The 21,743-nt window shown below is 38.6% G+C and overlaps 1 protein-coding gene across 1 annotated transcript in view; it reads right to left on the minus strand.

Moving 5' to 3' along the window:
* Cow (Proteoglycan Cow) overlaps positions 1-21,743 on the minus strand; it is a 1,009,917-nt gene that overhangs the window by 756,398 nt on the left and 231,776 nt on the right. The window lies entirely within an intron of this gene.

A 21,743-nucleotide genomic window follows, 5' to 3' on the forward strand; every position in this document is an offset into this window, starting at 1 on the left:
AACAGCTTATAAACGTCTAACTATAGGAATTCGCATTGGTATGGATTTGTGTCATGTTGAGATCGCCATAGCCGACAATAAAGGTAGCGAGTTAAGCTTTTCAATGTCTACGTGGAAGCTCCTGCTACAAAACGAGGTGGACATACTCCAACGATTACGCAGGAACGCAACATCGCCCCAAACTCACATTATAATTGATCATTTACGACTAGAGTTCACGTGTATGCATGATGATCAACTTATTAAAATCACCGATAATCGCGTTGTCATATATATGACTGAAGCCACGATGTGTAAACTATTCGCGTACAATCATTGCATTGAACATATGTACACGTGGCTAACTGAAAATATGTACTCTGTAAGCAGTAAATATGCCACTTTTGTAGACGTTCTACGTAGCGCTACCGCGCCAACAGGTTATGTAAAATTAATTTCTGGAAGCGAACACTTCGAACAGCATTCATTGATCGATTGTGAATTGTTAGCATGTGCAATCAATCATATTGTGGATGATGCTCGTAGTAAAAAATGTTAATTTATATTCTTTTATGATTTGTAACAATATATATATATATCTTAAACGTATATGATTTGTACCATTTCATTCATCCATCATCCTCCTCTCATCGCCTAATTTTTAAGATTCGCCGTTTCAATAATTATTATTTCTCTGCGTTGAGAAAAAAAGATTTCTGCTGACGCTGCATAATTCTATTTCGTTCTTCGCGCTGCCAAGTGACATCACCCTGCACGACTGCTCCAGAGGAGTCGAATTACGCGAGATCGCGCGAAACGCAGCGACGTTAAATCGGAACGCTTTGAAATACTGTTAGCTTTAGAATGCATGCGATTCTATCCCCTATGTAGTGGTGTCCTTTTCCCTCCTAGAATTTTAAGTTTAAAGTAATTCTCCGTCTCTTTCCCCCGAAGACGCGGTGTCGAGAAACGCCGATCTTTCCCGACATCGTCCGAAACAATTTCTGATGCATATTGGTTTGGAAAAAAAAATTTCTAGGACAGTCCCCACCCTGGGTTAGGTCTGAAAGAATTTTCGGGTGGGCCAAGTTCTGAAAGAGATTTTTTCGGGGGTCAATGCCTCCCTCTGAAAAATTTCCGACGATGGGCCAGGTCTAGAGAGGCCTCCGCGGCGGTTCGGCCCGGACTGATCGCCTCCACGATTACGGCTTCCCCCACTCCGCGGCTCGTGCGCGCGCAACGGCTCTTCCACTCCCCGCAAGCCCCGCGCCAATGTTTCTCTCCGCCGCGCTCCCCCGCGCGCCATCACTTCCCCCCGCCCCGCGCTCCCCTCAGAGGACCTGGTCTAGAACCCGCCTAGCCTTACTATTTATAACACTAGTGTAACATTATGCAAAACTGAGAATTAGCTTAACATTATAATACAAACCGTTATGCATGGTGTAACACTGGTGTTACATTCATATTTTTTATTTATATAACATATTGTTACACTAGGAATTTTTTGCTTATTTTTACGATGGAGTATGGACAAAAATGCATCGATATGAATTTTTCTGCGTAAAATAAAAAAATAATGATACTAACAAGGGAAGATCCCGAAGCCGAAAATTCAAAAAATTCTGAAACTTTGTGAATATGTAGGGAATGTCCTCCTGATTACAACGCAATTCTTGTTTGCTGCCCAAATTTACACGAAGGGGCTAAAATTAACCCCTGAAAATTCAGTTATTTTCAGATTTTGTGTTATAACTCGCAAACTGTAGAAGATAGAAAACAAGTGTCAAGACAAAAGTTACTTCCTTTAATTGGATCTATCATTTGGTAAAAAAATTATTTTGCAGTTCACGAGTTATAACACAAAATCGGAAAATATCCGGATTTGCAGGGATCAAATATACCCCCTTAGAGCGAATTTGGGCAGCAAACAAAAATTGAGTTGTAATCAGGAGCAAATTCACAACATAAGGTGAATGTCCCACTTGCTCATTTAAGAGGTTACTCGTCATAAAGAAGGTGTAAAAAATTTGTTTGTGATCAAAATTTGCAGAGTAATTGATTAATTCGTTAATAATAAATCAACCAATTCAAAAAATATTTAAGAAATATATTTCAAGATGCTTAACTATTAGTAATTTGTAATTAAATACAATGCTCTAAATATCCGTATTTCTGCTCACGAAAAATAGCGATGTACGTATTTCTATTCACCATTTGTACCAATTTCTGCTCACATAATGTGTTACCTTTTCAGGTAAAAATAAGTTACATCTTTTATGGAGATGTTTTATAACACAACAGTAAAGCATAAAATAATGATTAACAAAAAATAAAATGCCTCGAATAGAAATAGAGGTTAGAGCATATATTGAATTGTGAGGTTATGTTACTAAAATTTTGGTGAGTAGAAATGCGGATATGACGGTGATTTACTTGACCCTAAACCTAATCACCTGTTTTCTACTTAAAACAATTAAATATAGTAAAAAAATCTACATGCAGAGCACAATACGGTATCTGTTTTTGTTATTAAATAAGAAGTTTTACTGCAAAAACTATTTTCTACCCAATTATCGAATACGAATAGTGACGCTGTTCTTTAGTACAACCAGCTAGAACACGGTGGAAAAATCAAGAGTCTCTTATTTTAAAAAAATTTCATTACTTATGCTGCACTTTGATTAAGCCCCAAGCTCGTGTAACACTCGCGTAAATGTTCAAATACAATCAAATCAAATGTACAAACGTAATACTTATAATAATGAGAAAAATACGAAATGAGCAGAAATGGGAACATGAGCAGAAATTGGGACATTCACCTTATCCACAAAGTTTCAGAATTTTTTGAATTTCCGGGTTCGGGATCTTCCCTTGTAAAGGTTAAAGGATCACCTGTAGGAGCCTGAAAAATAGAGGCAAGTTCACATGGTCATAACTACGTTAAAAATAGTTATATCGATATTTTGAAAATATGGTTTGAAAGCATGGGATATTTACTTTCAGCTGCTTCTTTCAAATTTTAAATGCATTGCAATTTCGGCAAAGTTATAGCAATATAAACAGCACTTGGTCAATTTTAAAGAATGTTCTTCAACTTTGCGATGATCCACGGCGTGCATGGAATTTTTTACATACATTTCATTTTCACCAATCGAAAGCGACCATTTTCGTGTGTAAAAACGGGGTAATTGATTTCTTGTGTGATTTCTTTGGCCGAGTTATTTAACTTTGAAGTAAAAATCGTTTTTTCTTTAGTTGCTTCTAGCAACTGATGCAATCATCGTAGAACGCTCATGAAAAAAAAAAAACAATATAAAGATCAGACTTTCCTCTTTAAGGAGCATCTTCGACTTTTTCGATTCGGTTAAAATTTCGGTCTCTGATGTTCTTTCCAAAATATGCTTAACATTTGCACAAATTCCATTTTCTCTTCAACTCGCTGTATCTTTGCGAAGGATGATCGGAACATCAATGTTTTAAGCTGCGATAATTTTTGACCTGCGGCCTTTATGTTTGAAGTTACCGTTTTGGAAAAATAAGGCTACAATTGTAATGTACCAGGGGAAGGGGAGACGTGGAGGATAATAACGGTGTACGTGAACAACGATTTAGAAGAGAAGCTGGAAAAACTGAAGGAGAGGTCGGATACAAGGGGAAGGGTGGAGAATATAATGATAGGGGGGATTTTAATGCAAGAAAAGGGGAGGAAGGGGGGTTCAGGGCTGGAGGGGAAGAAGAGGAAGAGGAGATCAAGAGAAGATCGAAGGATAGGGTAATAAACAGGGAGGGAAGGAAGGTGATAGAAATGATGGATGGGGAATTATGAGTGGAATAACGGAAAGGGATGAAAGCGGAGATTACACGTACACGGAGGGAAGAGGGGAACCGGTGATAGATTACGTGATTGGTATAGCGAAACGTGGGATGCGGTGGAAGAAATGACTGTTCCGGACAACACGGAGTCGGACCACCACCAGCTGATTCTGAGGATGGGCGTAGGAGGAAAGGAGGGGAGGGAGGTAGTAAGGGAAATTACCCAAAACTGCGCGTAGTCCCGCTTGCTTCGTCCAACCTGCAAATTAAAGAAGGATCCCTTATCTCTCGAGTCTAAACACGCGCTCGAATTTCGAAACAAAAGCACGCGTTGACATATTCTGTGCGAGAGAAGGTGGGCCGCGGAGAGGAGATATTGCTGTGAAGAGGGCCTTTTCAGGACAGTGGCCGTGTGGGAGGGATGCAGGACAGATTGGTTAGATTAGGGCCAATCGGACTTCAAGCGAAATTCGAGCGCGTCTTTATACTCGAGAGATAAGGGATTCGTCTTTAATTTGAAGGTAGGATGAAGCAGGCAGGACTACGTGCAGTTTTGGGTAATTTATGGCTTAGTTGGTTCCGCCTCGTAGCAGACGTGAACTCAGGGTATCGGAAAAGGGAAACAGGATTTTTTCTTTATAGCAACTCGAAGACTTTCTGTTTCTCTTCTCTTCGAACCCTTTCGAACCGAAACACGTGGTGTCTGCTGCCTACCTCGAAGCAATGGGTACATTGGCAGTAAAAGGACGGAACGCGGACTTTTGTAAAAGTGCACGATAGTCCCTTCGTTGCACTTCTGCGAAGCACGTATGTTTCGATAATGTGCTGGGTTCTTTTTACCTGAAGCCTCTTGGCCTGGTGGGGGTCAACTCATAATAGAACGAGAGAAACTACTTGGGGGTAGAAGAAGTCACTTGGAAAAAATCTTGTCAGTCAGCAAGCAATCACGTCGCAGAAATGTTCTCGGCTCAAGAGTATTACGCGATGTTTTGGGTGTAGTTCCGAACAGTGGAAACGCAAGTGTTGCAGCGTAAGAATTTGCGCGGGAATCGCCACGGCTCCGAACGCCAAGTAAAAATTCATTTCCACCAATTTTTATAACGTAGGAACAACACGTCCCATGACAAATAAATTAAGTAGGCGTGCAGTGAAGTGAATATTCGGTACATTAACCCGGACGCACTTGACGTTGCGACCCTTAACCTTGGATGGTGTCGTGTGCCTGAGATCAGCTGTGCACTCGGCGCGTCTGTCGATGACCAGGATCGGTTCTGTGACCTAGTGACACAGGTTTTCAAGCTGTTGGTGAATTTCCGAAAGGGTGAGTTTTAGTTTCTTTATTAGCAACTATTATTTTTTAAATTTAACTCAGGCTATGGCTTATTAACGGCGATAATTCTCCAAATTTCCATACGCAAATTTTTCTTCGCAGTTTTTAAACAGGCTTATTCATTATCAACAACAGTGTTGGCCGTTATTGAACTACGGATTTTTATCATAATAACCAACTACGATAACTTTTCGTTCGTTCCCTGTTGCATACCTTTTCGTTTGTACGTTATTAAAAAAGGAAATTTACGCGTTCCTTATCCTGTAACTCCAAATAATTATTATTTTCGATTCTTCTAAAAAAAAAAAACAACTGTGTATTCGTCTTTTTAGGTTACACATGATTTTCATCCATTTATCTTTTATTCATTGTTCACTTTAAATGGCAAACAAACCATGGCAAAAGGTTAGATTTTTTTGTTACGTTTTTTTCATTTGTCATTCTACGCAATTTCCTTCGATGCATGCGCCTTGCTTGTTCGTTGTCGCAGCGCGGGATCTCCAGCGGAAGGCTCGCGCTCTGATTGGTCGGGCTTTTTTCTTAATATCTCGAAAACGAAACCCCAGATCCCAAAACGGTTAAGGACTTTTCGATTTCTTTTTGCATCAGGATATTGCATGTTCCGGGATGTCCCTCAATTCTGGGACACCCTGTATAATAGGGAGGCAAATCAGGGAGGGAAAAAAAATATGGCAGCGTTCTTTGTGAATCTTATGGCGGCCTTCGACATGATAGAGAGGGAAAAGCTGGAGGAGACAATGAGGGAAAGAGAAGTAAATGGATGGATGAGAGAAAGGAGAATGGAGTAAATGCTGTGTAAGGGTGGGAGAGAGAGTGAGTGAGAGCTTTTGGACGGAAAGAGGAGTGAGACAGGGGTGCCCGTTAAGCCTGTTGGTGTTTAATGTGTGTATGGCTGATCTGGAGGAGAGAATGAGAGAGAAAGGGTGGAGAGGGGTAAAAGTGGGGTGAGAGAAAGTGTATGAATTGGCGTATGCGGATGATATAGTTATGATGGCTGAGGATGAAGTGGGGATGAAAATGATGATGAGAGTGCTTGAGAGGTACATGGATGAGAAAATGTTGAGAGTGAATGTGGATAAATCCAAGTTGATGAGGTTCAGAGCAAGAGGGGGTCGATAGAAAAAAAATAGAATGGAAGTGGAAAGGGAGGAAAGGGGAAGAGGTGAAAGAGGTTATACAGAGTGTCTGTGGTGACACTGAACAACTGTCCTAGAAAGCATCCTAACGTATCGGAGATAAAAAAAATTTACATGGAATTGCATGGTTCGAGGGGAACAATTTATTAGGCAGACGATTTTTTTTCTCGATTATTATTTTAAAAGATACGATGGTCAAGTTCGGTTTTTTAAATGGAACTATTTTTTTTTTAATAGATCACTTGATAGCGCGTTCCAAGACAAATTTAATAAGCTTTAATGTATAAACTTTATTTTCATTGGTTTCTGAGATAACAAGTACCGGAGGCGGTCTTGATGGTGTCACGGGTGGCATTGCCCGTTGAAACAGATACCTACCTGCCAAAGGTCTACGCCAGGAATGGCAAGCCCAAAGGCTGGACAATTCTTTTCCGTCAGAAATGGTATTTAGGTAGGTACATCTGCAGTATCGAGAAGAGCACCGTTAATGTTTCAAAACGCCATAAAATATGACTCAATTTTGAACTTCAATTGTCTTTTATTTCGCACTTCCTTCTACGCTCGGATGGCCGGTTCTTTTGTGAGGGATGCAAGTTCGATTGGTTAGGTTAGGAGGTGTGAAAGTTGCTAGACCAAATTTCAACCATAGGGAGCAGATTTTAGTAGGACCAATCGGATTTGCATCTCTCCCAAATGGCTGCTCTCTTGAAGAGGCCTTCTTCACAGCAATACCTCCTCTCCAATGCCCACCTTCTCTCGTACGAAATACCCCAACGCATGCTTTTGTTTTGATATTGGAGCTCGTGTTTATACTCGAGAGATAAGGGATCTGTTCGAATTTGTAGGGAGGACCACGCGTCGACAGCGGGCTACCCCTTTTCTTCCTGTGTCTCTCCACGAGATGTCTGGATGGCAGTTATTGAACTCAGGAGACGATAGAAACACTTTACGAAACACGCATGTACTATAATTAAATAAATCGTATTCTTCTCAGGCAGGAGTACTGATAATGATCGCAGACCGATTACACGGGGGGTAGTCGGGTTACACACTGCAAAAATGATACAGGGTGATTTTGGAGCTACGCCCGTCAAAGGATGCGGCCTGGTACCCCGTCGCGAGGACAACCCCCCGCAGTGCCCATCGAATTTTATGGCTTTCGGCCCTCGAAAGCATGGACTACCATTAGGAACTGAGAAATGTTCAGGATTTCAAATGTGTGCTTCTTTTCTTCATCGTATGGAAGGGGAAGTGGCGCCAATGGATTTCTGGCGCTCCGTCGATTAAAATCATACCAAATATCATGCAAATGGGACTACTTTGGCACAAGCTATTTGTATTCGTTATGTAAAAGTTGTCCGAGTTACACAACATTTGGCATGATTTTCATCGGAAACCCCCAAGGAATCCATCGGCGACACTTCCATATTCATACGATAAGGAATAAAGAATTATTGTATTTCTGAAACAGATATGAATCCTCCGCCGAATGTAGCGAATTGAAGTCGACCCCGCAGTCGAGGTTGAAATGTGAAATATTCATTCCAGCGTATTAAGAAATTCTTCATTCTTTATCGTATCGGTATGAAAATGATGCGGATAGATTCCTTATGCTTTTCCGATGACGATCATACCAAATTTCATGTAAATCGGACTATTTTTAACGAAGTCAAGTCAGCTTGAAATGATATAAATCGATTTTCCATGGAATTTCCTTCATTGTGGTCCGTATTACGTCGTTCTTGGTGTTAATTTCATCGGCGAAACATGAGGAATCAATTGGCCTCGTGTTCGCAAAGATCTGATGAGAAATGCGGATGTCGCAGATTTCTCACTTCTTAATAGGCAATCCAACCCCTTCGAGGGTCAAAAGCTATAAAACCGGGTGAGGCACTGTGAAGGGCTGTCCTTGCCATGGGGTACCAGACCGCACCTCCTTGACGGGCGTAGCGCGAGAATCACCCTGTATCATTTGTGCGGTGTGCGACCCGACTACCCTCCGTGTAATCAGTCTGCGCGAAATAGGGCGCAAGTTCCATCATTATCAGTATTCCTGCCCGAGAGGAATACGATTTAGTAAAATTGTAGTACATGCGTGTTTTGTAAAGTGTTTTTATCGTCTCCTGAGTTCAATAACTGGCATCCAGACATCTACGCTCCTACAATCCACCGTCCATGAACCTCCTGGAGAGACACAGGAAGAAAAGGGGTAGCTCGCTGTCGACGCATGGTCCTCTCGAGTATAAACACGCGCTTCGATATCAAAACAAAAACATGCGTTGACGTATCCGTGCGAGAGAAGGTGGGCATTGTGGAGGGGGTATTGCTGTGAAGCGGGCCTCTTCAAGAGAGCAGCCGTTTGTGAGGGATGCAAATCCGATTGGTTCTGATACAATCTGCTCCCTATGGTTGTAATTTAGTCTAGCAACTTTCGCACCTCCTAACCTAACCAATCGAACTTGCATCGCTCACAAAAGAACCGGCCATCCGAGCGTAGAAGGAAGTGCGAAATAAAAGACTATTGAAGTTGAATATTGAGTCATATTTTATGACGGTTCGAAACATTAGCGGTGCGCTTCTCGATACTGCAGATGTACATACCTAAGTAGCATTTCTGACGGAAAAGACTAGTCCAGCCTTTGGACCTGCCATTCTTGGCGTAGGCCTTTGGCAGGTAGGTATCTGTTTCAACGGGCAATGCCACCCGTGGCGCCAGCAAGACCGCCCCTGGTGCTTGCTATTCCAGCGGGTTTTCTTCCAGTGAAAATCAGTAAATTTGCAAGCGCAATATCTAAAAAAACAGTGGAAATAAAATTTATACATTAGGGGGGTAGATACGGGTAATGCAGCACGCTGAATACCGACAGAATCTAACCCGAAACATGGGTTTGGGGGCATAAGTTGTTTATCCTTATATGAGCAAATTTTAGGCTAGGCGAAGTCTCATTCGAAATATGAAGGTTCAATGCAGCCCGCTCTGGTTATGGTTCGACGAGATGGTGTTGATATCTAATAATATGAGTGTTGAAAGTAGAGCAAAAGTCGACAAAATACACCCGCATGAATCCAAGTTTTTTTAGGTCACTGAAAGAGTTTTGTAACTCAAACGATGACCAGAGCGGGCTGCATTGAATCTTCCTCTTTCGAATGAGACCTCACCCAGTCCAAAATCTGATCATATAAGGACAAATAACGTATGCCCGTGGTTGCATCCCAAATACGAGTTCCACCATATTACAGAGCAAGTCACATGACAAATTTAGTTAAGGTAGTGGATACGAGTTGGCGCCTACTCGGGTGGACTGATAACGTAGAATCATATAGCAAAATTGAAGCGTTAGCTGGATACATGTGCCACAGTAAAGCGTGATGCAGTCAATGTATGCATTTTTGTACGATTAGTGGTTAGGTTACATGCATTTTAGGCACACATTGAGTACGAACTGCTGGGAACTGTATACATTTACTAAATTAACGATTTACTGTAACACATACATCAATTGAAATCGCTGTCGTATTTATGTTATAATTATATGGCCACATTATTGGAAATAAAAAAGGAGAGATTGAAATTTGTTTACTAATACTGGAAGTATTGATTTACTGATATCATCTTTTCAGAATATGGATGTTACAGTAATTATTTAAAATATTGCTCTTACTATTATTCTTTTTTATTCTTCCGACTATCGTATAGAACATATAATCAGAATAAGTCTCCAAATCAGTCAACATTTGACTCCCTGATCTTGTTTGCAAACTTTTACGATCCTATCTCCTAAGTTAAATGGTCCTTAGATAATATTTAAAATGCAGACAGGGCTAAAAAAAATAAAACAACATAAAATAATAGATGTGACTTATTATACTTTCACTTAGCAAATACCTATATATTGAAAATAGGAAAACGTTTTTGTTTAGAGCGTGCAGTTTAAATTACAACACAATCGGCTGGTGAAATCCAGGGCACAGTGTAAAGGAATTTGAGCAGACAGAAAAGAAAATTCGACATTGTATGATGTTTGTTCTCATTATGATCAGGAAAATGTTATCAATATTTGAAAAAAATGTTTATGCAGAAAAAACTAAAAGTAAAAAAGTTAAGCTGTTATTGTTATTGAAAAATTGTTGTGTGTCTGCAGGGTTGCCAGCAACATTATGCAGGACCACTTATTTAGCGGAGAGGAACACCCACAGCAGTGGCGGTAATGTGTGCGTCAGCAACGTCTTCACGCATGCGTTACCACCACTCCTGTAGGTGTTCCCCTTCCGCTAAATAAGTGGTCTTGCATAATGTTGCTGCCAACGCTGTGTATCTGGGTTAGTAGACCGAAACACTGGCTTTATTTCTCGCCTGCTATGATCCCCGTTCTATCCTTCTCTTTTACGACCCATCGACAGAGACAAAGTAACCGCGAGCCACCGCGAGCATCGGAGAATATTGTTCGCTGAATACCTATACCTACTTACATCGTATAAATTAAATTTCGAACCGAGGGACGATGCGACAGAATTTACTGAATACGTGTAACACTCTCTCCTTTTTAAACTTTTATTACTTACAAAATACCATTTGGGATTTTGGTGAAACTTGTACATGTAGTCTTTAGTGATATATAAATGTATTTCAAAGGATTTTCAAAGTTTTCACAATTGTGGAAATTGACTTTTTCATTAAATTATAACTGTTGAACTTAGAAACAGATAAGAATGAGCCTTTGGATGCTTACAGTGGGAAAATAAGAGTACCTAATAACAATTATGACTCATAAAAAAAACAAGTTTCAGACCATTTATTTTGAAATTGTTCTGAACAAATGCAATTTTATACTACTAGCGCACTACTTAAAAATTTGAAAAAATGAGGATATAGGCCTTCTTGTGCTCTTTACGGACACGTTTTCAGAAACGCGGAGACTTTAAAATTGGTCGCATGCAAATTAATTAAATGTCGAGCCGGTGCTGGGCGACACAGCGTCACTTTCAATTAATTTTCTTTTGGCCAATATTAAAGTGTCTGTATTTCTGACAACGGGTCCATAAAAGGGACAAATAGGACTATATCCTCATTTTTTTCAAATTTTTAAATTGTGCCCCGCTATTAAATCATGCCATTTGTTTAGAACAATTGCAAAGAATATTTAAAAAATTTGTTTTTTTTTCGTGAAATAATTTTTATAAGGTACTCTTATGTCTTCATTGTAAGCACCCAAAAGCTCATTTTGATCAGTTTGTTAGTTCAACAGTTATAATTTTTTTAAAAAAGTTAACACTATATTTCAAAGAGCTGTAAGATCCACAATTTTTGACATTTTGAAAAATCCGACGAGATATGCTAATGTATCCCTAAAGACAACAACATAGGCAAGTTTCATCTAAATCTGAAATGTTACTCCGAAAAGTGTCCGATTTCGCATGGAAGGACCCACGTATTTCACTGGGCTCAGAAATATCGTTTCAACTACCACAAATGCAGGGTGGAGGAGGTACCCCTTCCATGACGCCGACCGGACTACGGAAAATGCGCAGGCTGAATGCACGTGGTTAATATTTGGTTGGCTCCTCAAAGTGACAGAAAATATAACCTATGTATATGCTATATGACAATAAATGTTTAGTGACTATTTCGTTCTTTTACGCTACATTTGTGAACCTCTTATCATCCTTCCAAAACATTATTATTACTTCGTAACAGTATCTTTAGGAAATCGGGTATAGCATATAGGTTATATTTTCTGTCACTTTGAGGAGCCAACCATATAATAATCACGTGCATCCATCCTGCGTATTTTCACTAGTCCTACTCAACATCCAACACAATTTTATTTATAATGTTTGTTCATAACTGATTTCTGCATAGGACGTGTATTTCATGTTCTGTTTCGGTGCTTTGCTAATAAAAAAATGTCTAACCTAACAAACTTCATTTTCTGGAGACATCCCCTCATCTATTTTCCCTTTTCACTTATAATTCCTTACTGCTAACGTAGAATATTGTAGCATAAGCACATTTCAAATAATTAAAATGTACAATGAATTTTCTATGTTTACAGTACCAGCCGACTTTCCGTTTAAATTTTTACAAGTACAACGAAACAGCTGAGAATTTCTTTCCTTATTCAGAATAGAATACGGAAATAGCAAACAACTCCCTCTCACGTGCACCAGGCAGCCGCGTATCTATGGGTATTACCATTTCTGTACAGAAAGATCTGCTGCAATACCGACCTGCCACATCGGCCAGATCACGTGACGTGTCTACCCCCTTAAGTTCGAATTTAATTAATTGCTATACAATTTTCAATTGAAGTAAACAAATTTTAGAAAGTTTCGTTGAGATTAACTTGAATTTTAATTGAATATGACAAAAAATTTAGATGGACCAACTAAATTATAGAAAACATAGGTGTAACTAAATTCGATTTTTTTTTATTCAATTAAGATGTACCGTTGGAGGAGCTAAATTTTCACAAATTCAGTAGAAATTAAATTCGATTTTAATTGATTACGTTATAATTTTCAGTTGGAGCAACTAAGTTAGAGTAAATTAAGTTGAAACTAACTTATATTTTAATTGATTACGATAAAATTTGTAGTTGGAGCAACGAAATTTAAATAAATTTGATTGAAATTAATATCGACTTTTTTTTATTAAATATAAATTTTCATTTGGAGGGGCAAAGTTTTATTAAATTTGGTTAAAATTAACATCGAATTTAATTGATTGCGTTAAAATTTTTAGTTGGAGTTACAAAATTTTATTAAATTTATTGTTAGTGTCGTGACCTTTGTCTTTTTATATCAATCAATACCACAACTCTAATTTATGTTATACTGATCGAAGGCGTCGTAATTCCGATCAATCAATGCGTTCTTATTTTCTATTATTCGACTAAGCGTCAAGTTCTATTTCTTTTCGACTAACCGTCAGATTCTATTTCTTTTCAACTACGCGACCGATTAAGGCGAAATTTAAGTTAGTTAATTTTGCGTTCGATCAATTGTGCCAACTTAGCGTCGCGAGGGAAAATCGAACAGTATTCTGTTTTACCGACAAACGCGTCATTACGTAACAATTTTCGTTCTCTTATAATTTATATTGCAATTCCACAACACCGCGTCGTACTTTGTTCAACTTCAATTTAGAATCATAACCTTTTTGAATAAACTATTTTTGTTAATTATTGTTAAAAGAAGGACTCTTGTTCGTGAAATTCATTACTTTATCGCACGCTACCCGAACCAATCCCACTATTCTACAAGTAAACCGCTCTACTTGTGGAATCTCCTGTAACTAACGGCAACGTCTCGTTCGAGAACGTTACAGATGGGGCAACATTCTGGCATTCAGGCTCGGCTTAAATCATTAAATAAATATTTACCTATATGTCGTTAGATGCATATGTCACAGCTTTAATTTATGTGTACCTGAAGCATGTAACAAACTACCAAATTCATTAGAAGAACTGTATGCTGATATTTACAATTTCATACAAAAGAAACCGAAAAGATTAGCAGAATTTAAACAAATTCAGGAACTGTTAAACTTAAAACCACATAATTTGCTGAGGTTGGGTAAAACTCGTTGGCTCTCAATGCATGATGTTGTGCAAAGTATAATAGAACAATGGAATGCTTTGCTTTCATACTTTTGTTGAGCGCAGTAGAAGATGATATTGAGCAAGCCAAATTAATTGCAACTGCATTAAAAAATTCCCTAACTAAGACATATTTTCTCTTCTTGGCATTTATCCTACCGACAGTAGTAAATCTAAATTTAGATTTCCAAGGCACTGAATACCGTCTTCATCGTTTACTTTCATCAGTAGGAGATAAAATGAAAATGATCATAAAATATTTCATGAAATTTCAATATGTTACAATTACACCAATTGAAAAGATAAATCCAGTCGACATTGTTCAGTTTTTGGAAATAGAAAATGTATATCTAGGAGCGAGAGTGGAACCCTTCTACTGAGTTTAGATAAGAATGTAGTTCCAGAAAGAGACATAAAGCACTTTAAGGTGAAATGTTTGTCTTTCTATATTGAGTTCTGTAGCCAAGTTTTCAAACGAATAAATTTCGGAGATCCTGTATTAAGGGGTTATGCCTACCTGCAAGTTCTGAAAACACAAGTATTTTCGGGATTTTTTTTAAAACACTCGAAGACTTTTTTTTAAATAAACCTTTATGTATTCGAAAGTGTGCATGTTAAACTACTTGTGGTAATTTTTGCGATGGAAAATATACACAAATAAAAAAAATATTAGCGACCTCTCGGCAGCGATTTTTTTTTGTCAGTAGTTTGCGGTGAACATTCTAATTCTGACCTGTTTCATCTGAAATAAAAAATTCGCGGGAATTATTTAGTATATTGGATTATCTTGTCCTTAATCGTTTATTATCCCAAGATATTAATTTGCTACAAAATGGCAACTTCTCATGGCAAAAATATCGATTTTCACCACAGAATTGCGCTCATGTTTCATCATTTTCCATCTGTAAAATAACAAGTACCCAACGGAAATGAAAAACCCACGATTAAGGACAAGCTAATCTAATATACTGACTAAATTTGGTCGAATTTTTTATTTCTGATGAACCAGGTCGTAGCTATAGTGATCACCGTAATAAAAAAAGCGCTGTCGGGCGATCGCTTATAATTCCATTATTTATGTAGTCATCGCATTGCAAAAAAAAAAAGACTACAAGAACTTTAAAATATGTACATTCGAATATACTACCGTTAATTTAAAAAAAGTCTTCAAATTGAAGAAAAAAAATCCCGAATATACTTGCGTTTTCAGACCTTGCAGGTAGGCATAACCCCTTAAAGAGTTTAGCGATGCTAAATCCTGATATGTGCAAATCAGACTGCTTTTCCAGTATAATGTCACTTGCTGTAAATTTTCCTAATGTGATTCAAGAAAATAGTTATGAAGGGCTTGATATAGAATGGCAACTATTAAAGACGGTAAAAGAATTGGAAGAAGGTAACAAATTCATGGTTTTTTAGAATAAAGTTTTTGAAATGAAAAATGCTGCAGGAGAACAAATGTTTCCTAATTTAACAACATTAGTTAAAGCTGTACTGTGTCTCTCTCATTCATCAGCAGTAACTGAAAAAATATTTTCAGCACTAACAACAAATAAGAATAAACTAAGAAATCTACTACAATCTTCCTTGATGAATGGACTCCTCTTGAAAAAAGAAAAATTTAAACATTCATCAGCTACAGATTTTACTATTTCTGAAGAGTTAATTAATTTAGCAAAATCTGCTAATAATGATCAAAAATAAATAAATATTTCCAGTGTTTTTTGGTAATTTTTAGTTTTGACAATTTTCTTTTCATATTTGTCGTACATGTATTAATTTAACAGTTTTACATTGAGTTCGTCAATGATAATAAGACAGTAATATCGTAAAATGCCCTAAACAGAGTGAAACGAAAACAAATAAAAAGTGTATAGCCGGTTAAGATGGTCAAATGTGCCCTTGAACTGAATTCGACTCACGATGAATCATTCGAAAGCTAATTAAAAAAGAAACACTTGTGGCAATTTTCAACTTCGTATCTCCACCCGGAGGGTAGTAAAGGGCAAAAATAGGAAATCAGGTTTTTGCCGAATTTCTGTTATACTGGGGGATGACAAATTTTTGAAAAAATTCAGAGGCATTTCTGTTACCGGGCACATATTAGAGAATTGTTTCAGATTTTTAAATGAAAAAACCAAGCTGTGAAAAATAAGAAACGCCAAAAAATGCTGAAAAATGCCGATTGTGAAGCACTCTTGACACTATAATTATATTTTTACTGTAAGCACGTATCGTTGTTACTATTGTCCTGATTTTTTTTTCAGATTTTTCAATTTGGTGCGCCGCAGTTAAAAAAATTAAAAACCGATTTTTTCGACGTTTTTTCCGTGTCAGAGTAACTTATACGTCGAATTGCTTCATGAAATAAGTGTTTTATGCGATCTTCAATGTTTATACGTACAGCAAAACATCATAGGAATTAAAGAAACTGAAAAAACCGAATCATTTGAAACTGTTATGCGCCTTACATTGTAAAGTATCTACCGTATTTTTCAACCGCGTCGGTGGTGCAGCGGTAGAGTGTCGAGCTGTTATACCGCTGCAAACTTTTTAAACGTAGGTTCAAGCCTCGAACTTCCAAGTTCCTTAGGCTAAGTTTTTTTTTTCGTTAATTACATATATTTCCCAACTTTACGACACAACGAACAATATTTATTTTCAAATGTTTTAAGAATATATGAAAAACATATTAACATGAAATATACGTAAATATGAGTATGGAGTTTCCGGAAATGACAGAGAAAGATCTCAAAATTCTGTTTACTGGCTCCTATCAATTGTCTCAAGCAATCTCATATTTAGCAGAATTGATGGATGAAGAGAATAAAATTGTTGCGAGCACCGGGTATAGGCCTGTGCATAGCCCACTGGTGCTCGCAGCTGAAGATAGAAGAAGGTCGGCCCCCTTCAAGAGGACGATCGAGAGGCCGACGAGAAGAGAGGTCTGGTACCGAACGTCATGGCGTTCGGACGTACGGGTCGCACCTTTGTAACCGATATTGCCCTGTGTAACAATACAGTTCAGTCGTGTGTGCGTCCGTGTCTATTATTCTACTTCGTTGCGTCGGGGTGGCCTGTGGTGAAAACGCCCCGGCGCAACATTCTTCCTTGTGTTAATGAGAGAAAGAATATTATTAAATTCGAAGTAAGATCACAACATATTAACAGCGAAGCCTACAGATGTTATATTGGTTATGCACCAAACTCAATAGGCTATTCCGGAATAAAGCGCTATTGTTGTGAATGTGCAAATGGTAACCGTACCGTCGGGTGCTGTTCACATATAGCTGCAATAATTTATTACTTATCGCATGCTCGGTACCTTTCAAAAATTGTTAGACCTGCAGAAATTCTTAGTAAAATATTCACCAGTGATCAAGTGACACCAATAATTAATGAAGACAGCGATGACGATTGAATACATCAGACACGATTTTTGTTGCCATCCATCCATAATTGTTAAAGGTAAGAGATTTGAAAACCAATTTCACATATTAATATAATGTAGGAATTGTTAAACAATGCCGTAATTGGCAGAATAAACGGCGGCATAACAAGCAGTCCAAATTCATATTTACGTATATTTCAGGTTAATATGTTTCTCAAATATTCTTAAAACATTTGAAAATAAATATTGATCATTGTGTCGTAAAGTTAGGAAATATATGTAATTAACGAAAAAAAAACTTAGCCTAAGGAACTTGGAAGTTCGAGGCTCGAATTTACGTTTAAAAAGTTTGCAGCGGTATAGCAGCTCGACACTCTACCGCTGCGCCACCGACGCCGTTGAAAAATACGGTAGATACTTTACAATGTAATTCGCATAACAGTTTCAAATTTTTTCAGTTTCTTTAATTCCTATGATGTTTTGCTGTACGTATAAACATTGAAGATCGCATAAAACACTTATTTCATGAAGCAATTCGACGTATAAGTTACTCTGACACGGAAAAAACGACGAAAAAATCGGTTTTTAATTTTTTTAACTGCGGCGCACCAAATTGAAAAATCTGAAAAAAATTCAGGACAATAGTAACAATGATACGTACTTACAGTAAAAATATAATTATAGTGACAAGAGTGCTTCGATACACAATCGGCATTTTTCAGCATTTTTTTGCGTTTTTTATTTTTCACAGCTTGGTTTTTCAATTTAAAAATCTGAAACAATTCTCTAATATGTGCCCCGATAACAGAAATGCCTCTGATTTTTTTCAAAAATTTTCATCCCCTAGTATAGCAGAAATTCGGCAAAAACCTGATCTTCTATTTTTGCCCTTTACTACCCTCCGGGTGGAGATACGAAGTTGAAAATTGCCACAAATGTTTCTTTTTTAGTAAGCTTTCGAATGATTCATCGTGAGTCGAAATCGGTTCAAGGGCACATTTGACCATCTTAACCGGCTATACCCTTTAGTACTTTTTCAGATCTAGTACGATTTTCCTATAAAAGTTGGTATAAAATATTTTTGCTGGGTGGTCACCCTGTACGCGCCGCGGTTCACACCGTCTAAGGTTTAGGCTAAGGGACCCGTCTCCTTTTTGTTATGGTCCGAATCGATCGAAGCGCCCTTGTAAACAGACGGACCCTAATGAAACTACTGCGGTCGGTAAAAAGAAGTAAACAATGGTGATATCTACCGGTACTCTACGTAGACGAATTTATGACAGCATAGTTGCCGCATGTTCTGTTGTCTCCGTCTCTGCCGCGCTGTTGCCACAGCTCCTTCTATTGAGAAGCTTGGAGGAATACGGCACGAGAGCTGCGTCTAGGCAGCGATCGCCGGGCTCCATGTACCGCTGATGGAGGGGGGAACATCGACAGGAGCGGTGGTTATGTGTGGGGAACTGCGGTGCGTCAGTCACGCACACATAACCACCGCTGTAGGTGTTTCCTCGTGCATCAGCTGTAGCTGGAGCCCGCCAATTCCTGCGTCTAGCATCAGAGCCTCGCTGAACGTAAAGGAGGATAGCACTATTGAAAGATAGAGAGGTTGAGTAGTGAAGTTAGGAAACATGTCAATGAAACAATACTAATTTAGTATTTATATATATGTCGGAGAATAAAAAAAAAATAATGAATAAATTTAATTAAGATGTATTGTTTATTTCGTTACAATGATTACACAGGGTTGAGCAAATAGATAGTCGAACTTTACAATATATTACTAATGCTATTACTAATGACGACATGAAGTCATGAATGATTGAATTACGAAATTATTTTGGCGCCAATCGAAAACGCAAGCGTCAGACTGTTGGTGGGCGCTTGAATGTAGTCTCGGAAGGGAAACGGAAGTGGTAGTTTAGCAACCGGAAAAGGTTGATAATTTGAATGTGAAATTTAAAAAAAGAAAAAAAAAGGATGTCATTCCGAAAGAGTTCGTCAGCAAAGACAGTTCAATTTTCCCATCCCGAGAATTCATTAGTTTTCGTTTTAAATAGTGTCATAGTTCATAATTTTGTTAAAAGTAATTTTATTGGAAGTACATTGTAATAACACTATCAATTCTTGTTAAAAATCAAATAAAAATGAGACGCTTTTCGAGGAGAAGGGCCAACGTAGACCCCCAATCGCCCTCGGAGGTTTCATCTTTTCCCCCATTTCCGACATCAGAAGTGGGATTACCCCAAATTCAAGAAATGCAGCAGCAGCCAAGCAGAGATTCTCAGCAACCTTGTGGGGATTCTATTCCCGAAGCCTGTCCTGAACCCAACATACAACCATCGAGAGAAGGTTTTCTTCGGCAGTTGCTGGAAGTTCAAAATCAAAATATGAAGGATTTGATTGATGCGATTAAATCTCCTATTCGTGGTAAAATATCCTTACCTATATTCAATCCTGATGAACCGAATTCCGACCCGAAAGCGTGGTATGCCACAGCTGACCTATGCTTATCCACGCGGAATCTACGAGGCGGAGATTTAGTGATGGCAATCTCTGGTGCAATGAAGGGAAGTGCATCATTGTGGCTTTCTCAAGTCACGTTCCCTGAAATGACGTGGACGCAATTTAAAGAATTATTCCTAGCTCATTACGATTGCTATGAAACAACTGCGGCGACTTTAATTGACGTGCTTAATGGACGACCTAAGGGAGGAGAGTGTTTGGCTGCATATGCAGCAAGACTGATGACGACACTAACTCTACGTTTTCAAGATCTAAACTTGGAGCAGATCGCAGTGGCACTGGTTCTGGCGCATACCGCCCAATTCGATGGACGTCTTCAGCGATTGGCGTTCACGACGGAAATTAATTCACGAGACAAGCTACAACGGGAATTACAGGCTTGTTCGTTTCTAAAGAGAAAGGCCACAGTTGTTACTTCGTCTTCGTTCCAGGCTGCAATACCTTCTTCGTCAACTAAGGAAGTCCCATCCACCATCAAGCGGTTCAAATCCTCTATTCAGACCAGAAGTGTGTGCTTCACTTGGGGAAAATCTGGACATTGAGCCAGGGATTGTTATCACAAAAAGAAATTATCATCTACAAATGCTGATTCATCTTCTGGGGCATCAAGAGGACCTCGGAAGGATACGGCGGTGAGCTGTTTCAGATGCGGTGAAATCGGCCACTACGCTTCTAGATGTCCACAAGGAACCTACAGCAAGGGCACCAGGAACACACCAGAAACCTCATTGAGCACTACGCAGCGACGTGTTGACCTATGCACCATAGGCGATCCTAGCGGACGTTTAACTCATAATGGTGAGTCATTTCTGTATCATTATGACTCTGGTGCCGAATGCTCTCTTATGAAAGAAAGTTTGGCTTCAAAATTTTCCGGTAAACGTTTTCATAATACTGTGATACTCACTGGAATAGGACAAACATCAATATCCAGCACCATCCAAATTTTAACAGAAGTACAAATTGATGATTCGTGTCTAGAAATACTTTTCCATCTGGTTCCAGATAATTTTCTAAAAAAAATTCTATTCTGATTGGTCGTGAAATTCTTGGTCAGTGTTTTGGTGTTAGTATGACAGCAGATAAAGTAGTACTATCACGCTGCAAAGACGTTAATGCCTGTGAGATCAAAGAGACAGATACCGATGAGATTAAGTTTTGCGATATTAGTACTGATGTACCTGTAGAGAGCAGGGCACAATTGATTGAGATATTAAAACAGTATTCAGAGTCGTTTTCTCGGGGGATATCCAAATCTCGAGTGAATACCGGACAATTGGAAATACGACTTAAAGATCCTTCGAGAATCGTTCAGCGTAGACCATATAGATTAGGTGTAGAGGAAAAGGAGGTGGTCCGCAGTAAAGTACAAGAGTTGTTGAAGGCCAATGTGATTAGACCTAGTTGTTCTCCTTTTTCAAGTCCAGTCTTATTGGTAAAAAAGAAAGATGGTACAGATCGTATGTGTGTAGATTATAGAGAATTAAATGACAATACGGTCACCGATAGATTTCCTCTTCCTCTTATCGCTGATCAGGTGGCTAGGATTGGTTCTGCCAAATGGTATACTTGTCTCGACATGCTAAGTGGCTATCATCAGATCCCCGTGGAACCTAATTCGATAGAAAAGACAGCTTTTATAACTCCTGATGGTCAGTGGGAGTACTTAACTATGCCGTTTGGTTTAAAGAATGCTAGTTCTGTTTATCAACGAGCCATAATGAAGGCTTTAGGAGAATTGGCATTCTACTTTGTGGTATGCTACGTCGATGATGTTTTGATTTTATCGACCAGTGTAGAAGAGGGACTAATACGTCTTCAGTTGGTACTGGAGGAATTAACGAAATCAGGGTTTTCACTGAACTTATCGAAATGTTCCTTCCTCAAGAGAAAGGTTGAATTCTTGGGATATGTGATTGAAAGTGGAGAAGTACGCCCAAATCCACGTAAAA

The sequence above is a fragment of the Andrena cerasifolii genome, chromosome 7 (assembly GCF_050908995.1).
Source record: "Andrena cerasifolii isolate SP2316 chromosome 7, iyAndCera1_principal, whole genome shotgun sequence".
Taxonomy (NCBI): Eukaryota; Metazoa; Arthropoda; class Insecta; order Hymenoptera; family Andrenidae; genus Andrena; species Andrena cerasifolii.